Source organism: Lactuca serriola, chromosome 1, assembly GCF_051521515.1.
Source record: "Lactuca serriola cultivar US96UC23 chromosome 1, Lser_US96UC23_V15, whole genome shotgun sequence".
Lineage (NCBI taxonomy): Eukaryota > Viridiplantae > Streptophyta > Magnoliopsida > Asterales > Asteraceae > Lactuca > Lactuca serriola.
In genome coordinates, this window is record NC_136408.1 from 87,101,151 (window position 1) to 87,120,456 (window position 19,306).

A 19,306-nucleotide genomic window follows, 5' to 3' on the forward strand; every position below is an offset into this window, starting at 1 on the left:
TATAATTAATAAAGAATAAAAATGAGCGTCAAAATTAAAGTGTGAGATAATCCCGATATCTCTACATAAAGTTGTAGAATATGTCTCAAGGTTTCCGTGCATATAAGGAACGCCGAAATCCGAGTTATAACGAAGAAGTTATGACCCGTCGAAGTTTCATGACAGAACCGACACGATACCGGGAAGCGTGAATAGTGAATTTATGATAGAGCGAGATTTAGCCTTAGTGATCTAAACGAAAGTCGTAGAATATGTTAAACTAAGAACATCGATAAAAAGAACGCCCAAATCTAACTTCGTATGAGGAAGTTCTGATTTTTCTAAGATTTAGCATAGCAGTGCACGGCCCGAAATCTGAATTTTAGATCGGTCGATTTTTAGCCGACGGGATCTAAATGAAAGTTGTAGTACTCGTAACTACCAACGCGTGGATATAAAGAACGTTGATAATAGAGCTCGTATGCGAAAGATATGGACGAAGCTTAGTCCCTACTTTTCGAGCGCGGCGAATTCGATACAATTTTGTAAATCCGAGATAAAATGAGAATTAGCCAACGAGGTCTAAATGAGAGTTGAAGATCTCATTAATAGGAACTCAACGGTAAAAAGACAGACAAAAACGGAACTCGTATGCGAAAGTTATGGACGAAGCTTAGTCTCTACTTTTCGAGCGCGGCGAATTCGATACAGTTTTGTAAATCCGAGATAGAATGAGAATTAGCTAACGAGGTCTAAATGAAAGTTGAAGATCTCATTAATAGGAACTCAACGGTAAAAAGACAGACAAAAACGGAGCTCGTATGCAAAAGTTACGGACGAAGCTTAGAGACTACTTTACTATAAAACTCCTATAAATACAAGGGTGAACTTCTCATATTTTCTTCACACCATAAGCCTCTCTTTCTCTCTCTAACTTCTCTCTAGCCTCCCTAAACCCCTCCCAAGTCTAGGGAACCTCCCTATCACGAGAAGAAAGCCCCGGAGCGCCCGACGGCTCCGAGAAGAAAAGCTTTCGGCTCGGAAACGCTGCTCCAGCGAAGTCCGGTTTTTAATAAAAACCCATTGTAAGTGAGTTACGCCTATACTATATTTAATATAGCTTTTATTTAATTATAGTAACATTATTAGGACATTAAAATAATTATTTGGGCTATTATTATGAGTTATATTGAGTGTTATTTAACGCTTATATAATAGTAATAATAGCTAGACTATTAATTAGTCGCGATTAACGTTAAAACTAAACTCTAGTGGTATTAATACAAGGTTTGGTCAAGGAAAAATTGTTTTAAGAAGTAACGAAGAGCTGTCCGAGTGCCGAGTCACCACCTTACCAGGTGAGTGCATAGTTACTTTCATCTTACACATAGATATGAAGTATTTTATAAATTACGTGCTATGTGTGCATATTATCTGAATACTTGCTATCTATGTTGGATGAACATTGTTATACAGGTTTTCAATGATTTAAACTGTATATGTATTTTATATCTACGAAAATGTTGGGGTAAAACATGGGTAGATGTAATAGGTGATGTGTGATAAAATGATGAGAGGCCTCGATGTTGATGTTATTGATTCTGTCATCTAGCGGAGTATGGATGACGACCACGGACTCTTCTAGACAGTCCAGTGGAACACTAGCAGGCTCGCAACCTGTAGGTGTTTGTGAACGATGTGTTCACCGGTGTACTCCATCCCCCACATGGTTGCCTTTGGGACATTTATTGCCGAGGAATCCCCTTAGCAGTAGTGTCCGTCCCGATGATGATCCTTAGGCTAGGTCCCTTATGATAGGTGTTTAGGGACATAAAGTGAGGATAACGGGAACGGGTAATCGGGTTATTGTTGATTGATGAAATTAATAAACTTATTTATTGTGGGTTGAAAACCCTATGTGCTCACCAGGCTCCCAAGCCTGACCCACTCAGTTTCTTGTATTACAGGTAGTGGCGCATGAGCATAGGTGTGATGTTTTGGACGAGGGATTACGGATATAGGCCTGTAGATATGAAATAATGTAGTAAGGCTTATATTGTACTGTTTATGCTTTTGATCTGTACGAACATGACATCCCAAGTCTTTTAATGAAATACATTTCTATGGAAATGCTTTTGATAAATCTTTATCATATTTTTTTTTGGGACAAATTCCGCAACACTTTCATTTAAAATGTAACTCTGATTTTTAAACAAAGCATAAACAAACCGGTCTTTTCTGGCCGTGATTTTGGGGATGTCACAGTATAGATTACCGGGAGCTGAATAAGGTAACAGTGAAGAACCGTTACCCACTCTCGAGGATTGATGATCCATTTGACCAGCTTCAGGGAGCATTTTGGTTCTCCAAGATCGATCTGCGTTCAGGTTATCATCAGATGAGGGTTTAGAGTGGAGGATGTGCAGAAGATTGCCGTTTGGACGCGATATGGTCACTATGAGTTTGTGGTGATGCCTTTCGGGCTCAACAATGCTCCTGCCGCGTTCATGGATCTCAAGAACCGCATGTGCAGACCAATGTTGGATCGGTCTGTGATAGTTTTCATTGATGACATCTTGGTCTATTCCAAGACACGAGAATAACATGAGGAGCACTTGCAGGAGGTATTGGATACTATTAGGAGGGAGAGCTTGTATGCCAAGTTCTCCAAGTGTGAGTTTTGGTTGCGCAAGGTGCAATTTCTTGGGCATCTTGTCAACCAGAGTGGGATTTTAGTCGACCCAACCAAAGTGGAGGCCGTGATGAGGTGGGAGGTTTTGAGGTCTCCATCTGAGATTCGGAGCTTCCTGGGATTGGCAGGTTACTATCGAGATTCATTCAGGAATTCTCCAAGATAATTGTGCCTTTGACTCGGTTGACAAAGAAAGTCGTGGTCTTTCGCTGGGGGCCAGAGCAGCAGGCCGGATTCGAGACGCTGAGACAGAGATTGTGCGAGGCGCCAATCTTAGCCCTGCCGGAGGGCGTGGATGATTTTGTGGTGTATTGCGATGCGTCCATCTCGGGTTTGGGCGCAGTATTGATGCAGAAAAGGGCATGTTATCGCCTACGCTTCAAGGCAACTGAAGCCTCATGAGGCGAACTATCCGACACATGACTTGGAGTTGGGGGTATTTGTTTTCGCCCTCAAGATTTGGCGTCAATTACCTCTATCGGGTCCGCTATAATATTTACACGGACCATAAGAGTTTGAGGTACCTTATGGATCATCCGAATCTGAACATGAGAAAGCGTCGTTGGCTAGATGTGGTGAAGGATTACGATTGTGAGATCCTCTACCACCTGGGGAAGGCCAATGTCGTGGCCAATGCGCTTAGCTGCAAGGCAGCACCGATCATAGATATTTGTTTGAGGATGACAGTGGTGACCCCGCTGTTTGAGTGGATTCGAGAGGCCCAGTTGGAGGTTATGAAGGAGGAACATCACAAGAGTGAGCGTATTGTGGGTCAGCTTTCCTCCTTCGATTATGACAACTGTGGATTGTTGACTCTACACCGTAGTGTGTGGGTCCCATATCATGGGGGTGTGCGCCAGGTATTGATGGAGGAAGTGCACAAATCCAGGTTTTCTATCCATCTAGGGGCGACGAAGATGTACAGGGATCTTTGTCTTGATTATTGGTGGCCCTGTATGAAGAGGGATGTAGCTTGGTTCGTTGAGAGATGCCTGACCTGCAGGAAGGTCAAGGCCGAGCACCAGAGGCCTCACAGAAAGACCTAGCCGTTGGATATTCCGTTGTAGAAATAGGAAGATATCACTATGGATTTCATCATAAAGCTTCCCAGGACCGTGCAGGGAGTGGATTCGATTTGGGTTATCGTGGATCGGTTGACCAAGAGCACCCATTTCATTCCTATTCAGAAGAGCATTTCGGCTGAGAGGTTGGCCGACATCTATATCAGAGAGGTAGTGGCTCGGCACGGGGTGCCAGTTTTGGTGATTTCTAGCAGAGATGTGCGGTTCACTTACAGATTCTGGAAGAAGTTTCACGATGAGCTTGGTACTCGTTTGCACTTTAGCACCACTTTTCACCCGTGACGGATGGTCAGAGTGAGTGAACCATCCAGTATCTGGAGGATATGTTGCGGGCGTGTGTTCTAGACTTCGGAGGTAGTTGGAATATTTACCTTCCTTTGGAAGAGTTTTTCCTATAATAACAGCTATCACACGAGTATCGACCGTCCCCCCCCCTTCGAGATGTTGTACGGGAGGAAGTGTAGGACCCCGATATGCTGGGGTGAGGTTGGCCAGAGGGTCATGGGGAGTACTGAAGTGGTACTCAAGACTACGGAGAGGATCCAGCAGGTGCGGAGCAGACTTCATACTGCTTAGAGTCGAAAGAGAAGTTATGCCGACTGGCGTCGTTTGGACCTAGAGTTCCAGATCGGGGATATGGTGCTTCTGAAGGTGTCGCCTTGGAAATGAGTCATTCGGTTCCGGAAGCGAGGCAAGTTAGGCCCCAGGTACATTGGACCTTTCAGGGTTGTAGCCCAGGTGGGCAAGGTGGCATATAGGCTGGACCTTCCAGCTGAACTCAGTCAGATTCACAATATTTTTCACGTCTCCCAGTTGACGAAGTGCCTGGTGGACTACTCAGCAGTGGTGCCTTTGGAGGATATTCAGGTGGATGACAGCTTGAACTACATCGAGCGGCCAGTGGCAATCCTCGACAGGAAGTCGAAGGATCTGAGGAACAAGATGGTGGAGCTGGTGAAGGTGCAATGGCAGCACCGCAAGAGCTCGGAATAGACCTGTGAGCCGGATGACGAGATGAGGGAACACTACCCCGATGTTTTTCCAGATTCCACAGCAGACTTCAAGGACGAAGTCTAAAATAAGTGGGGGAGATTTGTAACACCCGGTCCATGGTACATATTTAAATTCAAGTATTTTTCATGTTTTTCCCTGAGACTCGGCGAGTTAGAGGCCCAGCTCGTCGAGTAGACTCGACTTTGGACCCGGAGGTTTAGTGACCTACTCGACGAGTCGGGGGACCGACTCGACGAGTAGGAGCTGTTTGGATGAAACCCTAATGTTAGGGTTTGCACCCTATTTAAACGTCTTATTCTGCCTCAACCCAAGACCCATCGTCCCTCCCAACCCAGAGAAAACCTAAATCGAAACCCTATGCCCCTTTTGAGTGTTCTTGAGGTTTTTGGTGACTTTTATGTGCATTTCAGGTTCGAAGAGAAGAAGAAAGCTTGGGAGTTCAAGTGGAAGCTAGTAGATCCACAAGTTTTGCTTCATTCTCAGTTCATTCAAGGTAAAAAGCTTGAACCTTGACCATCTATATCCTAGATCTTGTTTTGGGGCTATTTTCTACCTTTTCTAAGCTTTTGAGAGATTATACTCAGATTTGTATATATATTTGGAGTTGCACTTCAGATCTGGAACCATTGAGGGTTCCCATGGCATAAAGGTGCCAACTTTATGGCCTTGGGAGACCCATGGAACATATAAACCCCTTTTTATGGCTTTTTTAGCCAAGGGCCCCATGCATGGACATCAAGTTTGTAGCATTACGTATAAAATGGACCCTAGGAGGCCAGATCTATGGTTTTGATGCATTAAGACCCATTTTAATCGACTAAATAGTTTTGGACAAAGAGGGACTCGACGAGTCACTTGACTTGGCGAGTTGGGTCGCATTTTCCCAAAATGCCTTCTGGAAATGGTCTTTGGTTGAGTGGAAGAAACAATTAGCCTGTTAGAAGTTTGTTATGGACTTGAAGATTGAAGGACTGGACGAGTTCAAGGCAATGTCCCAACCACATGAATACGGACTCGACGAGTTCAAGGATGAACTCAGCAATTCATAGACTTAACACCTTCATATGGATGAAGATGAACTCGACGAGTTCAAGGACGAACTCGGCGAGTCGGTTGAAGATAGTCCGATATGTTGTTGAAGGCGAACTCATCGAGGTCTTGCTAGACTCGACGAGTAGGGACGAGATTACGACATTTTGTGGTCATGGGGACTCGGCGAGTTGGTGGACCAATTCGACAAGTCGAGTCAACCAGATGTTGACTTTGACCAAGGTTTTGACCTTGACTTTAACTGGGACTTGGGTGACCCTTGTAAGGGTTATGAGCATGAATTGATAACTTAGAAAATTTATTGTATACGGATTGAGGAGTCGAGGAGAGTTTATTTTCACACCGAGGACAGTACATGCACTACACAACATTGAGGTGAGTTACCTTCCAGTAGAAGTGGGTCTAAGGCACTAAGGCCGACCCACTAGTAGTTGATTACAGTAGAGATGATTTTCTAAGTGATAATTGTCTGGATGCTGTTATTAGACGTGTTCTATGTGCAAGTATGATATGTTCTATGTGCTAGTGGTAGTAGGAAATGGAATATTCCCCGATTCGGTCGTTAGGACCTAAGGGTAGGTCGGACACCCCAGATATATCTGACAACATGATTATGATATATGTATGTATGTATGTATATATATATATATATATATATATTATGTGATAGTAGTAGGGGTGAAATAGTCCCCGTGACCGGGTGACATAGATCGGAGGGTAGGCAGGCACCCCAGATGGCCTGACACGGGTAGGACAGCACCCCAAAATGGCTTCACATGGGTGGGTCACCACCCCAGAATGGCTTGACATGGGTATGTCGGACACCTTAGAACTGTCCGACAGTATGTATGGTTGTATGGTATGCGGTATGATGGGGGAACTCACTACGCTTCGTGCTTCTCGTTTTTAGTTTTGGTTTCAGGTACCTCTTCAGCTAAGGGGAAGGAGCTGGCAGGGTAGCAGCGCACCGCACACATATGATTTCGGCTTTGGGAACCCTAGGATTGTACTCTGACATTTTACTATTTGATGTATGGTTTTCGAGACTTGTGATTTGTGACTTGATGTTTTGAAATGATAGCAACGATGTTTTCTCTACACTATTTTGATAAGTAATGTAATTAAACAAAAAAAATTGGGTCTCGATTTTGGGATGTTACAGAAAAACTAACAAGTTCTAGTATAATCTCTTTTACTTAAATTTGTTAATCAAAACAAGCTCTTCAATTAACCCTAATTTTTTACAGTTTAATCATACAAGCTCTTTATTAAGATTAGAAAAGTTGCATTAAGTGACGTGTAAAATTCCCAGGAATATCCAATACTTCTCACAAGCTCAGAAGCATAAATATATGATTTTTTAGTTTATAGTATAGTCAAATCCCAAACATGGAATCAATTTATTACGTGTTACTTATTCCCAATTAATTAGAACAATTACATAATCTATTAATTGATTAACTAGAATGAGAAAACGATAATTAGGTGATCAAACTAACAAGAATTAACATCAAACATTCATTAAGAACAAAACTGAAAAATCTAGATAGAAACACAAAATGAAAATCAGATCTGAAAACTAATCACATGAAAAGTAATAGTCTATGCAGAACTGAAAACTAAAGTTTAGTTAGACATGACTAAAATATGAACTAGAACAATAAAAAGAAACATTAAACCACTTAATCTTACTAAAATAAATGTGGGAGATGATCCACAACCTTCGAATCTTCAGAAGGTGATGAAAAGTTTAGAAAGTCGCCTTCAGAAGGGTCTTTCGTCGTCTGGAATCATTTTTTTTTGAATTAGAGGGTATTTGGTATTTATATAGCAATCTAGGCAACAAATAAGGGTTTTGGAATTAAGCACGACCCGTGCTTTAAGGGCACGCCCGTGCTTTAAGGGCACGCCCGTGCCAACTTATCGCAACCTGATAATCCAAAATAAATAAAAAAAACTCAAAATCTGGGGAAGCACGGCCCGTGCTTGGGCTTCACATGTTAAAATACCCAATATAAAGGCATCAGCAGGTAGGCACGACCTGTGCTTTAGGGCCGAAATTTTGAAATGCCCCAGAAAAAAATCAGAAATCCTACGGTTATGTTTCGTAAGTGAAGAAAAACCTGTTTTTGGTGAGATATAGCCTGTATTTGGTCTTTTTTAGCGTTTTGGCTCAAAATAAGCTCCAGATGTGCTCCAAATGTGCTACAAAGACTTTCAAACTCTTGCACCACTTCAAATTACCTGAAAATAAACACCAAAACATGAGCAGTACGGGAATTGTTACGAAATACATGAGCTAAACATTATTTAAACTAATGCACATGATCAAGTAAAAAAATGATTCAAAATGCTAATAAAAACTACTCTAAAAGATGCATAAAATGACATCTATCAAATCTCCCCAAACTTGAATCTTACTTGCCCTCAAGTAAGAATAAGGAATTAAATATTATAAACAAATGGAAAGATGTAGATGACCTAAAAGAATTTAGAATAAAAAGAAAATAAAAACTTAAACTAAAATACTTCACTCAGTGTGTGTGTGTGTGTGTATATATATATATATATATATATATTATACGATCAGAATTTATATCGGGGGAATTCCAGTCAATACTACCAAGACGACCATCCTGCTACCTTTCATGTTTCACAGACTCCCAAAGCGAGGAAGACCACAAAACAGTGTAACCTAATAGTCCAACCATAGTTTTATTTAAACTTTACACTTTAATTAGATTTGTGAGAGAAAATAACACAGTCCAGGATCTCATGTCCTTAAGACTAGATAGTCAAGAACCAGAATTGGCACATCCTTAAGAACCCGTCACGACAAATCAGCTTTCACTAAAGCAGTGAGCCACACCCGTAAGGGCCCAACTCATACGCTTTCACTTTTTCGAGAGCCACCAGTATCATATCACACAGTTCTTCATTCGCCAGATTTGACTTTGAGATGGCTTCTGATTTGATTGAACTTGAATTTGTATCTTTGTTGTTGGCTTGAGTTCTTCAATCAACTTTTGCATTTATTGAGATTTCTTCGATTAAGTACTTGAAATTTTTATTTGGGTACTGGATATGACAGTTGTACCCTTCTTGACTACGTGCATCTGATATAAGGGCTATGTGTTATCGCAAGGGTAACGCGTGTCAACAAACAACTCTGTGTTCTGTGGGTCCAGAGTTGTCGATAAAGGCTATTTTCAAACATTCAAAAGCAAATCATCCCAAAGTTGTTATTACCGCCCACAAAAACATTTCAATATGCCATTTTTTATTATCTAAAGTTGGGGTTTCATATTACGGTGTTTGGATCCCCTAGTTATGACGGTTGATTCTACACTTCCAATAACAACCCAGTCGTTTCAGATTTTTCATTTTCCTTTTTTTACGGAGTCATCGAATGTAAATGTATGTCTCACATGTCCTCAACTCGATGTAAAGTGTATCATCATCTCGTATATTTAATTTAACTTAACTTTTCAGAATTCTTTTTAATATATAGAAAATAAAAAAAATAAAAAATAACTAGAAATAAAATTTTTTTTGGGGTTTTTTTTATGAATGTAGAAAAATAAAAACAGAAAATAAAATATTTTTGGATTTTCGAATTTTTTATATAAAAATGCAATGCAAAAACTAGAATGCAAAAACAAAAAATAAAATTTTGAAAATTTAACTAAAAGAAACTGAAAAATTAAATTTTTTTTAACAAAAAAATGAAAATTTTCACACTAACCCCCCTCCCCAAGCTTAAAATGATGCATTGTCATCAATACTTAGAGAGGAATTAACAACTCAATAAAGAATATAAAAACAAAAGGGTGCAACTAGGAACGAATGTACCTGATAAATATGCAGAAATTCTGATTTTGATGATGAATGTGGATGAAAAATTCCAAATTTTAGCAACTTTGTCAATCCTCTGATTTCCCCAAGCTTTCTTGGAACTGCGACCATTTCTTTATTGAAATCATAAAAAACAAAAAAAATACTCATCGGGTTGCCTCTCGGAAAGTTGTCTATTTTAAAAGTCGTTGGCTTGAATTTGCCCAACCAGATTAATTGACTGGTATGGTTGAGACTTCTCTGAAGCTCAACTCTCTTTCTTTTCAGTCCAGATCCCTTCAAATATGGCAATATATGTGGATCTGGAACTCGTTTAGCAAACTGGAAAGACTCCAGATTGTCTTCAGATAGGTCTTTCAGTTGATTTGATTTCTTCTTCCGCTTTCTGATCTTCTTATTCTTCCCAGAAATTTCCTTCTTCTTTTCTTTAAACTTTCTTTTTTTCAGATTCATATCTGAAATCACCACTTCCTCCTTTTCTTTACCTAAAAACATTTTTCTTTTCAGATTTTTATCTGATTCTTCCTCTGATTCCAGCTCCTCCTCTTATTTTTCCAAAAGTTTGTTTCTTTTCCAATTTGTAACGCCCCGATTCTCAGGTATTGATTTATGTTGAATCTTGTTGGTCTTTGGGTCTACTCGATGATTTGGTCGCCCTACTCGTCGAGTAGTAGCGGATTGGTCCACGCGTTTTAATGACCTACTCGCCGAGTCCAATAATAGATTCGACGAGTAGGAGCTGGCAGATGAAACCCTAAATTTCGGGGCATTGCACCCTATTTAAAGGATCATTGGCCTCCCCCAGCCTCCCCTTCACAACCTCTTGTCTCTCTTTAACCCTAACTCGAGTGTGTGTGTGTGTGTGTGTTCTGTGGAGAGTTTAAGCTTGGAGGAAAGATTTTGGTGAAGGAATCACTTGGGAAAACAAGCTAGTTGAAGCAAGAGTTCGTGGGATTCAAGTTCTGCGTCAGCAAGCACTCTATTGAAGGTACTAGATCGTTTTCCTTGGCTCATTTTATCCTAAACCCTTTTGTGCATGAGTTTTTAAGAAAGGTTTCTCGTTCTTAATCCAAGATTTGAAGTTGTAACTTCAGATCTGGACTCCCCTTGGCTTCTAGATTCATAAAGTCATCAGCTTTGACTAGTATGAGCTTTCCCTCAAGGATGTGACCTCATTACAAGCTTATTTTTGTCATTTTAGGGTCTTAAAGCCTTGCATGCATGTAAAGTTTGCAAGTTTACGTGATAAGCATGCCTAAGGAAATTGGATCTGCAATTTGGGGCCTTGGCATGGATTAAAAAGTGTCTACATGGTTAAAGGGCTGAAGGGACTCAGCGAGTCGCATAGCCGACTCGCCGAGTCATATGAAGATGGGCATGAACCCGATGAGTTGGATGAACAACTCGGCGAGTCCGATGAAGATTGTCGTAGACTCGACGAGTTGTACGAACAACTCGGCGAGTCGGCTAAGGTTTCCCCAATTGATGGATGCGTGGCAACTTGTCGGGTTGCAAGGAGGAAACTCGACGAGTTGCCTTAGAGTTTCGATTGCGAACCTTAGGAACTCGACGAGTCACTCTGGTGACTCGGCGAGTGGACGAGTATCTCAAGGAACTCGACGAGTAGCTGAGGATACTCGACGATTTAGGGTCAACATGGACTGTTGATCTTGACTGTTGACTTTGACTTTGACCAGGGGTTGACTAGTTGACTTATGGGGTACCTTGAAAGGTTGAGAACTTACGAGTATGGTTATATTATGATAATAGGTGGTGGAGTTTGTGGCAGTGATCCGAGAATTGGAGTTTATCTACCGAGTCGACATTTGCAAGGTGAGTTATCCTCACTATACTAAGGGGTCTAAGGCACCAAGTCCGACCCATTGGATATGTTATCCCAGCAGTGTTAGATGTTGAGTATGAGTTAGCGTTGCATGCTAGTGGTTATGCCAGTTAGGTAGGCCTGTAGGACCACCTGTGTTGTTATATGTTCTCCGCATGCTCAGTAGTTATGCCACTATATGTTGATATGTTATGGCGGATGGGTTGAGGTGAGACTGCTTCATTCAGTAAACCAACAAACCTGAGAGCATTCCAGTTACGGGCTAAGGGAGACTCATATGGTGGGCTCAATGGCAACTTAGATGTGAGCTGTGGGTGGGAAGCAATCCAGAATCACACTGTGTGCCCAAGGGGTAATCCAGTCTGTAAAGTTGTGGACCCATTACATGCTAGTCAGTTTGTTATGATATTGTTGACTTGGTTAAATGGATTGTATGTGTATTGGTATTTTGGGGGAACTCACTAAGCTTTCGGGCTTACAGTTTCAGTTTATTGTTTCAGGTACCTCGGGAGATCGTGGCAAGGCAATGGCGTGATCGTAACGCTCCTCTTTTGATGATTTTTTTTCTGCGATACTCTGATATAAAATATTTTGGAAACATGTTTTATAATAACTATTGAATTTGGGAAGTGTGTTAAAAGTTTAAAATTGGCTTGATTTTCCTGGGTGTTACGAAATTTTTATCTGATTTTTCTTCAGCAGGAATTAGATACTCCACCTTCACCTCCCCAAAATCATCTTTTGCCATCCCCTTCAATGTGCATGATAAATTCCAATCTGAAAATTTTCCTTGCACAGAGACATTAGAAAACTCATAGCATCCCTCAGAAAAAGGACTGATGGTACCCATATAATTGACAAAAATAGTTTCAAAAACAAAATTATCATTATTAATTTTAAAGTTCACAACTTCCTCACCAAACTCCATTGAAAGTGTACCAAAAGAAACATCAATTTTTGTTCTAGAAGTTTTCATAAAAGGCCTTCCTAATGTCACACCCCAAAACCGGAATGGCGGAAACGTTCTGGGGTGGATGACGTCATGTCAAGTATCACAACATATGCAATATAGTAATCAAAGTACACCAACCATTGCATTAATAGTAATAGTTTTACATAGTTTACATTGCATAGAAACATCAAAGTAATATAGAAACTAATATAGTTGTAGCTCGGTACTAAACTGTCTTTAACAAAAGCTCCTGGGATGTACCTGTCTATTGCTGACCTAAGAATACAAGTTATTTTGAAAGCGAGTATCAACATTTTTATAAATGCTGGTGAGTTCATAAGTATTTAGTGTCATTTGTGTAAGTAAGCATTTTATTCAAAATAACTTTATGAAAGTAGTAGTTTAGAATCAACGGTGTATTAGAGTCCTTTCCATAAATCCTATATTTTCTAAATAAAAACGGTCTTCTACCAAGACTCGACAGAGTTATGTTGTAAAGAGTAATTTTCCCCGAAATACTATCATTACCAAAATACGGTATTTGATTTTAAAGAAAGTAGGAGAATATCACAAGTAAAAACATTAGGGAAAATAACATATGCCTCAGCAGAGAATACTGCTGACTAAGGCAAAAGAAATCATAGATTCCAGGAGAGTATCAAATGAATGATACGCCTGGCTCAGTCTAACAAAAGGGACCACAGACCCCAGACGGTATCAAATGTACGATACGGCTAGCAAGGTCTTAAAATAAAGAAGCACAGACCCCAGACAGTATCAAATGAAAGATACAGCTAGCAAGGTATAAAACAGTGAAACACAGACCCCAGACAGTATCAAATGAAAGATACAGCTAGCAAGGTCTAAAATAAAGAGTAATCCTAAGAGTGTTGTTTCCAGAATACAGTGTTAGTTCTCGTTACCTTAAGGCCATGAATTATAAGGTAAACATGGAGATACTCATAACCATACTGATTGACACTAGAGTACTTGACGCCCTGCAAGCGTCGGAATAAATATGACATTTGTCACCCCTTGGTTTAGTAGGCCGTGGACTGTAGCTAGCACTCAGGGTGCGGGAGTGTCTGTCCTGTATAGATTTATACACACAATGCCCGCTCTCCTTACAGGAGACTCTGGTTACCAACTCGACGACGGGGAGATCCGTGTCTTGAAGATGCATCTCGAATAGTGAATTCTGATGTAAGTGCCGGACTAACGGTAGAGACTCACAACTGAACTGATCGATGTAAACCTTCATGTCTATACATGTATACATGATATATAATTAATGTTTAAACGAATTTCGGACGGATATCTGATACCCACCATACCACATCCCAACGAGGAAAAGGAAATAGGGCGAACTAGCCTTCCTAAGTCCTTTAAACATCATTTATATAACTATGCAGGTACAGGCATGCATTTAACGACGTAGAAGCATGTAACTAAGTAGAAGCGTTTAACGAAGTAGAAGCGTTAACTAAGTAGAAGCGTTTAACGAAGTAGAAGCGTTTAGCAAAGTAGAAGCGTTTAGCGAAGTAGAAGCGTTAACAAAGTAGAAGCGTTTAACTAAGTAGAAGCGTTTAGCGAAGTAGAAGCGTTAACAAAGTAGAAGCGTTTCACGAAGTAGAAGCGTTAACAAAGTAGTAGCATTTAACTAAGTAGGAGCATTTAACGAAGTAGAGGCATAACGAAGTAGTAGTATTTAACGATGTAGAAGTATAAAAACATGGAAGAAAACTTTGATGAAAACCTTAGAAAACCTTTACACTTAATAAAATCATGACTTGGTATGCTTTTGTAAAATAAATTTGAAAACCTTTAGAAACCCTTGAAAATCTTTCAAAAACAAGTTTTGATTATAACTTTGATAAAACAATATAAGTAAAGAAAACCTTTGTTTAAAATACTGTTGTAACTGAATTTGAAGTAAAACATATAGCGCGAGAGACAATTTGAGAAAAGATTTGAACAAGTAAAGACGTTTTGGAAAACCATTTACAGTATCATACTTGGTAAAATAGTTGACAGTGTAATAAATCCTTGTGCATGCGGGTTATCAATCACATGTGATTGATATGATAACTGGCATGTTTTAACTTGTATTCCCCCCATAAAAGCATGTAAAAACATTTAAAAGGTTAATTCAGGGGTATGAACTCACCTGTTGTAAGCGGATCGAATGAAAGTGCCGGTTGGGTGCTCGGTGTCAAGTAAAGACTTGAACACACTTAGTGACCTATTAACATATGATGACATATGTTTACATACAATTAGTAAATATAATACTAATTAAACACGTATACGCATCCTAAAGTGTGGAAAACACTTTGGTTAAGTGCTAGGAGTGTCCCGGGTAACATTTAAGGGTGTGTATGGCCTAGTTAGGGAGTTTACTCTTTAAGAGTAAACTCTTTATAGAGTTTACGGACCTAAGACCATATCCCCATGAGTTTACGGCCATAAACTCATGGGTGGTGTGTTCTAGGATGCTTCAAGGTCTTATATCTCTCATAGAATTAGGCTAGGTCCAAATATAAGGCATATGAAGGGGTTTAAGGCTCTAAATGGACCATTTGAGGAGTTTACGGATGTAAGCTCCTATATGCACATTCCTTTGGTGTATTGAGGTCTTAAATGGTAGGAAATAAAGTTCCAAGCATTTTTCCAAGTCAAAGGAAGAAGTTAGGGCATCATTTGGGCACTCTTTGGGAGTTTACGGCCCATGGACCAATCCTAGGGGGTTTATGACCGTAAACTCCTAATTCCAATGTTTCCTTAATGTTTAAAGCCCCTACTTCAATTGTGGTTAATTCTAGACATTTTTCCATGCCATAGGGGGTGTGTGAGGGCATTTCTAACACCTTAAAAGGTGTTCACGGCCCTCGAAGAGGGGTTTACGGTCCAAGAGTGTTCTTGGGCCGTAAACTCATGTTTACTCTCCAAAATTCAAGGTTTTAGTGTTCTAAGATTGAAGGTGTAAGTCCACAAGCCATATCTAAGCCCTAGGGGTAGTTTAGAGGGATTTTGGGGCTTGAAAACCCCACTCAAGGGTGTTTACGGTCCAAGAGTGTTCTTGGGCCGTAAACACATAATCTTGCCCCTATTTGATGTCTTAAGCATGAATTTGCATGTTAACTAAGCTATACAACAAGTTAGGATAGATTACTTACTAGTTTGGGGCTCGAAACAGGCGTTTTTGGCTCGAAAACAAGTTGTAGAGAGAGAGTGTAGAGAGAGAGTGAAAAGTCTCAAATGAAATCCACTCACCCTTATATAGGGGTTGAGCTTGTGGCTCAGTGGAAATCTACCCGATACTGACGTTAAACGGGGCTTTTGGTCGCACCCGATTAAATTGTCGTATTTTGACTTGGCAGAAACTAAAACTTTTCCAGGGATTTATGAGGGTGTTTCTAATTTGTTTCAACCCTTACCAAGTCATTATAAAAGTCCCAAATTAATTAACCAGTCCAAAAGGTTAACAGACAGTTTAATAAAGCGAGGCTTATTAACGGAACAAGGGGTTAAAAATGACGGAATAGATTTCGGGTTGTCACACCTAAAATAATCGAGTTTTTTTTTCAGACACATCAACATTCCCCATGTCTAATATATAAAAATCAGCGGGAAAAATAAGCTCATCCATTTGGACAAGAACATCCTCAAATACACCTTTTGGGTGTACAATTGAATGATCCGCCAACTGGATGATGGTCTCGGTCTTTTGCAAAGATCCCAATTTTAATTTTTAAAAAATAAAAAACGGGAGGACATTAACTGATGCACGTAAGTCAAGCATGGATTTTGAAAAATCAAGGTTCCCCAATCTACAAGGAACTTAGAAAATAACTGAATCCTTGCACTTTGGAGGCAAACCTTTTTGCAAAATAGCAGAAATGTTTTCACCAGCTTTAATTGTTTCATTGATTTCGGTTTTTTCTTTGAAACACATAGTTCTTTTAAAAACTTAGCATAATGAGGAATGTGTTATATAACATCTAGAAGTGAGATATTTACCTCCACCTTACGAAAAGTGTCCATTATTTACTCGTCCTCACGCTCGCGTTTCGTGCTTCTCAGTCGCAATGGGAACGACGATAATGGCTTGTACTCCTTCAAAATTGGCTTGGGTAGTCTTGGAATTTCTTTTTCTTTATCTTCTACAACATTTTCTTCAACCAACACTTCTTCATACTCTTCAATTACAGCTCCTTTTTCTTTCTCTTCCACATCTCTTTCTTCTACCAGAACTTCTTCAAATTCTTCTTTAGCTTTGTCTTCTGGTTCAGATAAGCTTAGTACTCCATATGTTTTCCCGCTTTTAAAGGAAATAGCACTCACATTGTGCTTTAGATTGTTTTCAGCGTGTCCTGGTAACTTTCCTTGAGATTCCAGCCGACCCACAGAAGTGGCAAGTTGAGACACTTGTTGTTCCAGATTTTTGATGCTCGCTTTGGTTTCGTTTTGGAACGCATGAGTGTTAGTGGTCAGACTTATAACAATATCCTCCCAGGTCGTACTAGAGCTATCAGAATGTTGATGCGAAGGCTACTGAAAATTCTGCTGGTTTAGAAAATTTTGCTAAAGACCCGGCTGTTGAAAATTTCGCTACTATTGAAATCCGGGTGGAGACTAAAATTGTTGTTCTGCTAATAATTATTCTAAAAATGGTAGCCCCCAATAGCTTTTACTGCAAATGTATCCTCTAGAAATAATGGGCACATATCAGTTGGATGATCAGTTTTCAAGCAAATCCCACATTGTTTCTTTGCAGCTGGTTTTTCTTTAGTCAATGTGACAACCCCAAATTTCTCGGCCAGAAAAGACTGATTTAATTTATGCTTTTTAAAATAAAATCAGAAAAATCTTTTTAAAAGATGTTGTGGAATTGGTCCCCAAAATAATACATGATAAAAGTTTATCAAAATCATTCCTTAAGAAATGTATAGTTTCATTTCATATAAAAACCTCGGGATGTCATGTTCCAATACAGATCAAAAGCATAAACAAGACATTATAAGCCTTTCAACAGTTATTTACAACTACTGGCCTATAATAAAAAATCTCTCATCATCTTCCGACTATGCTCGGGGTCCACTACCTGTAATCATAAAAACTGAGTGAGTCAGGCTTGGGAGCCTGGTGAGCATATAGGGTTTTCAACCCACAATAATAATATACTTATTAAGTTCCCCAATCAACAATAACCCTGATTACCCATTCCCGTTGTCCTCACTTTACGTCCCTAAACACCTATCACAAGGGACCTAGCCTAAGGATTATCATCGGGATGTACACTACTCCTAAGGGATTTCCTCAGCCATACATGTCCTAAAGGCAACCATGAGGGGGATGAAGTACACCAATGAACATTTAAGTCATCAACACCTACAAGTTGCGAACCTGCTAGTGTTTCACTGGACTGTCTAGAAAGGTCTGTGGTCGTCATCTATTCTCCGCTAGATGACTACAAAAACAACAACAACAACAACAACATCGGGGCCTCTCACCATTTTAACACACATCAACTATTTCATCTACCCATGTTCTACCCAACATATTTTGTAGATAAAATACATATACAATTTAAAACTTGTATAAAACATTTATTCAACAATCACCTCAAATAAACACTTAATATAATTACACAGTGCACGTATGTTATAGAAAATACTTCATATATAGGTGTAAGATGAAAGTGACTACACACTCACATGTTTTGATGAAAATCGGGTAGCAATTCGTTTCCTAAAACGATCGTATCTAATAAAACCGGGAGTTTTATTGAGAAACTGGGCTCTGCAAAAGTCGGGCTTCGAAACCGAAAAGATAAATTTTCCGGGCTTCACGGGCTCTTCGTGGCGTATTCCAGGGCTTATAATTGATACCGGGGCTTCGGGGGATGATAATATGAAAGAAATATGGAGAAAGGGGCTAAAAATGACAAGTTTTCAAAATACCCCCGGGAGGTCTCGCACCCCCCTATTTATAGGGGCGAGGCTTCTGATCCAACAGCTAGAAAGAGGACACGCGTCGCAGATCCGAAGGCTCGCAGGGAGGGCTCGCACGTGGGCTGCGCATGGCTCGCACCTGTGAGGGGCTCGTTGTCGCCTCTTGATTGGACCACGGTCTAGTCTGAGGCTTCGGACGTGGCTCCTTCTGCGAGGCTCGGACACGAGGAATGGAACACGCGTCGGACCTCTAGTGGACCACTTCGGATAAGACCACGTGCTCGGATGACTCAGCAGGACACGTGACGCGTTTTGAGCGAGGGTGACGTGGCAGCTCGTGACTATGCGAATTTTCTTGATTTTCGCGCCAAAACTTCTAAAATCCATAACTTTTGCATACGAGCTCCGTTTTTGACGTTCTTTATATGCACGCGTAACTAAATTTATGCTCCACAACTTTCGTTTAGATTTCGTTGGCTAATTTTGATTTAATTTTTTTTATTATTATTTTTAACAGACCGGGACAGGAACTCCGTTAAAAATTCATAACTTCTTCATTCGACGTCCGTTTTCGTCAGACTTTTTACCGTTGTGCTACTAATCACGAGACCTTCAATTCTCGTTTCGGTTGTGTCGGCTAAAAATCACTCGATCTAAAATTCGAGTTTTTAGCTGTCTACTGCTAGGCTGAAACTTCGAAAAATCATAACTTCCTCATACGAAGTCAGATTTGGGCTTTATTTTTATCGAACTTCTCGGTTTAACGAATACTACGACTTTCATTTAGATCACTAAGGCTAAAAAATAGTTTATCAAAAACTCACTCTTTATGCATCTTTTTACCCATTTTGTGCGGCGTCAGCGCCACATCATTTTCTTCTAAAT

At 40.1% G+C, this 19,306-nt stretch overlaps 1 long non-coding RNA gene across 1 annotated transcript; it reads left to right on the forward strand.

The window, feature by feature from the left end:
* Window positions 1-904: 904 nt before the first annotated feature.
* LOC145069848 (uncharacterized) lies at window positions 905-2,237 on the forward strand. Its single transcript, XR_013689698.1, has 3 exons — window positions 905-1,064; window positions 1,267-1,337; window positions 1,947-2,237. It is a non-coding gene; the product is annotated as an uncharacterized LOC145069848 (long non-coding RNA).
* Window positions 2,238-19,306: the final 17,069 nt, after the last annotated feature.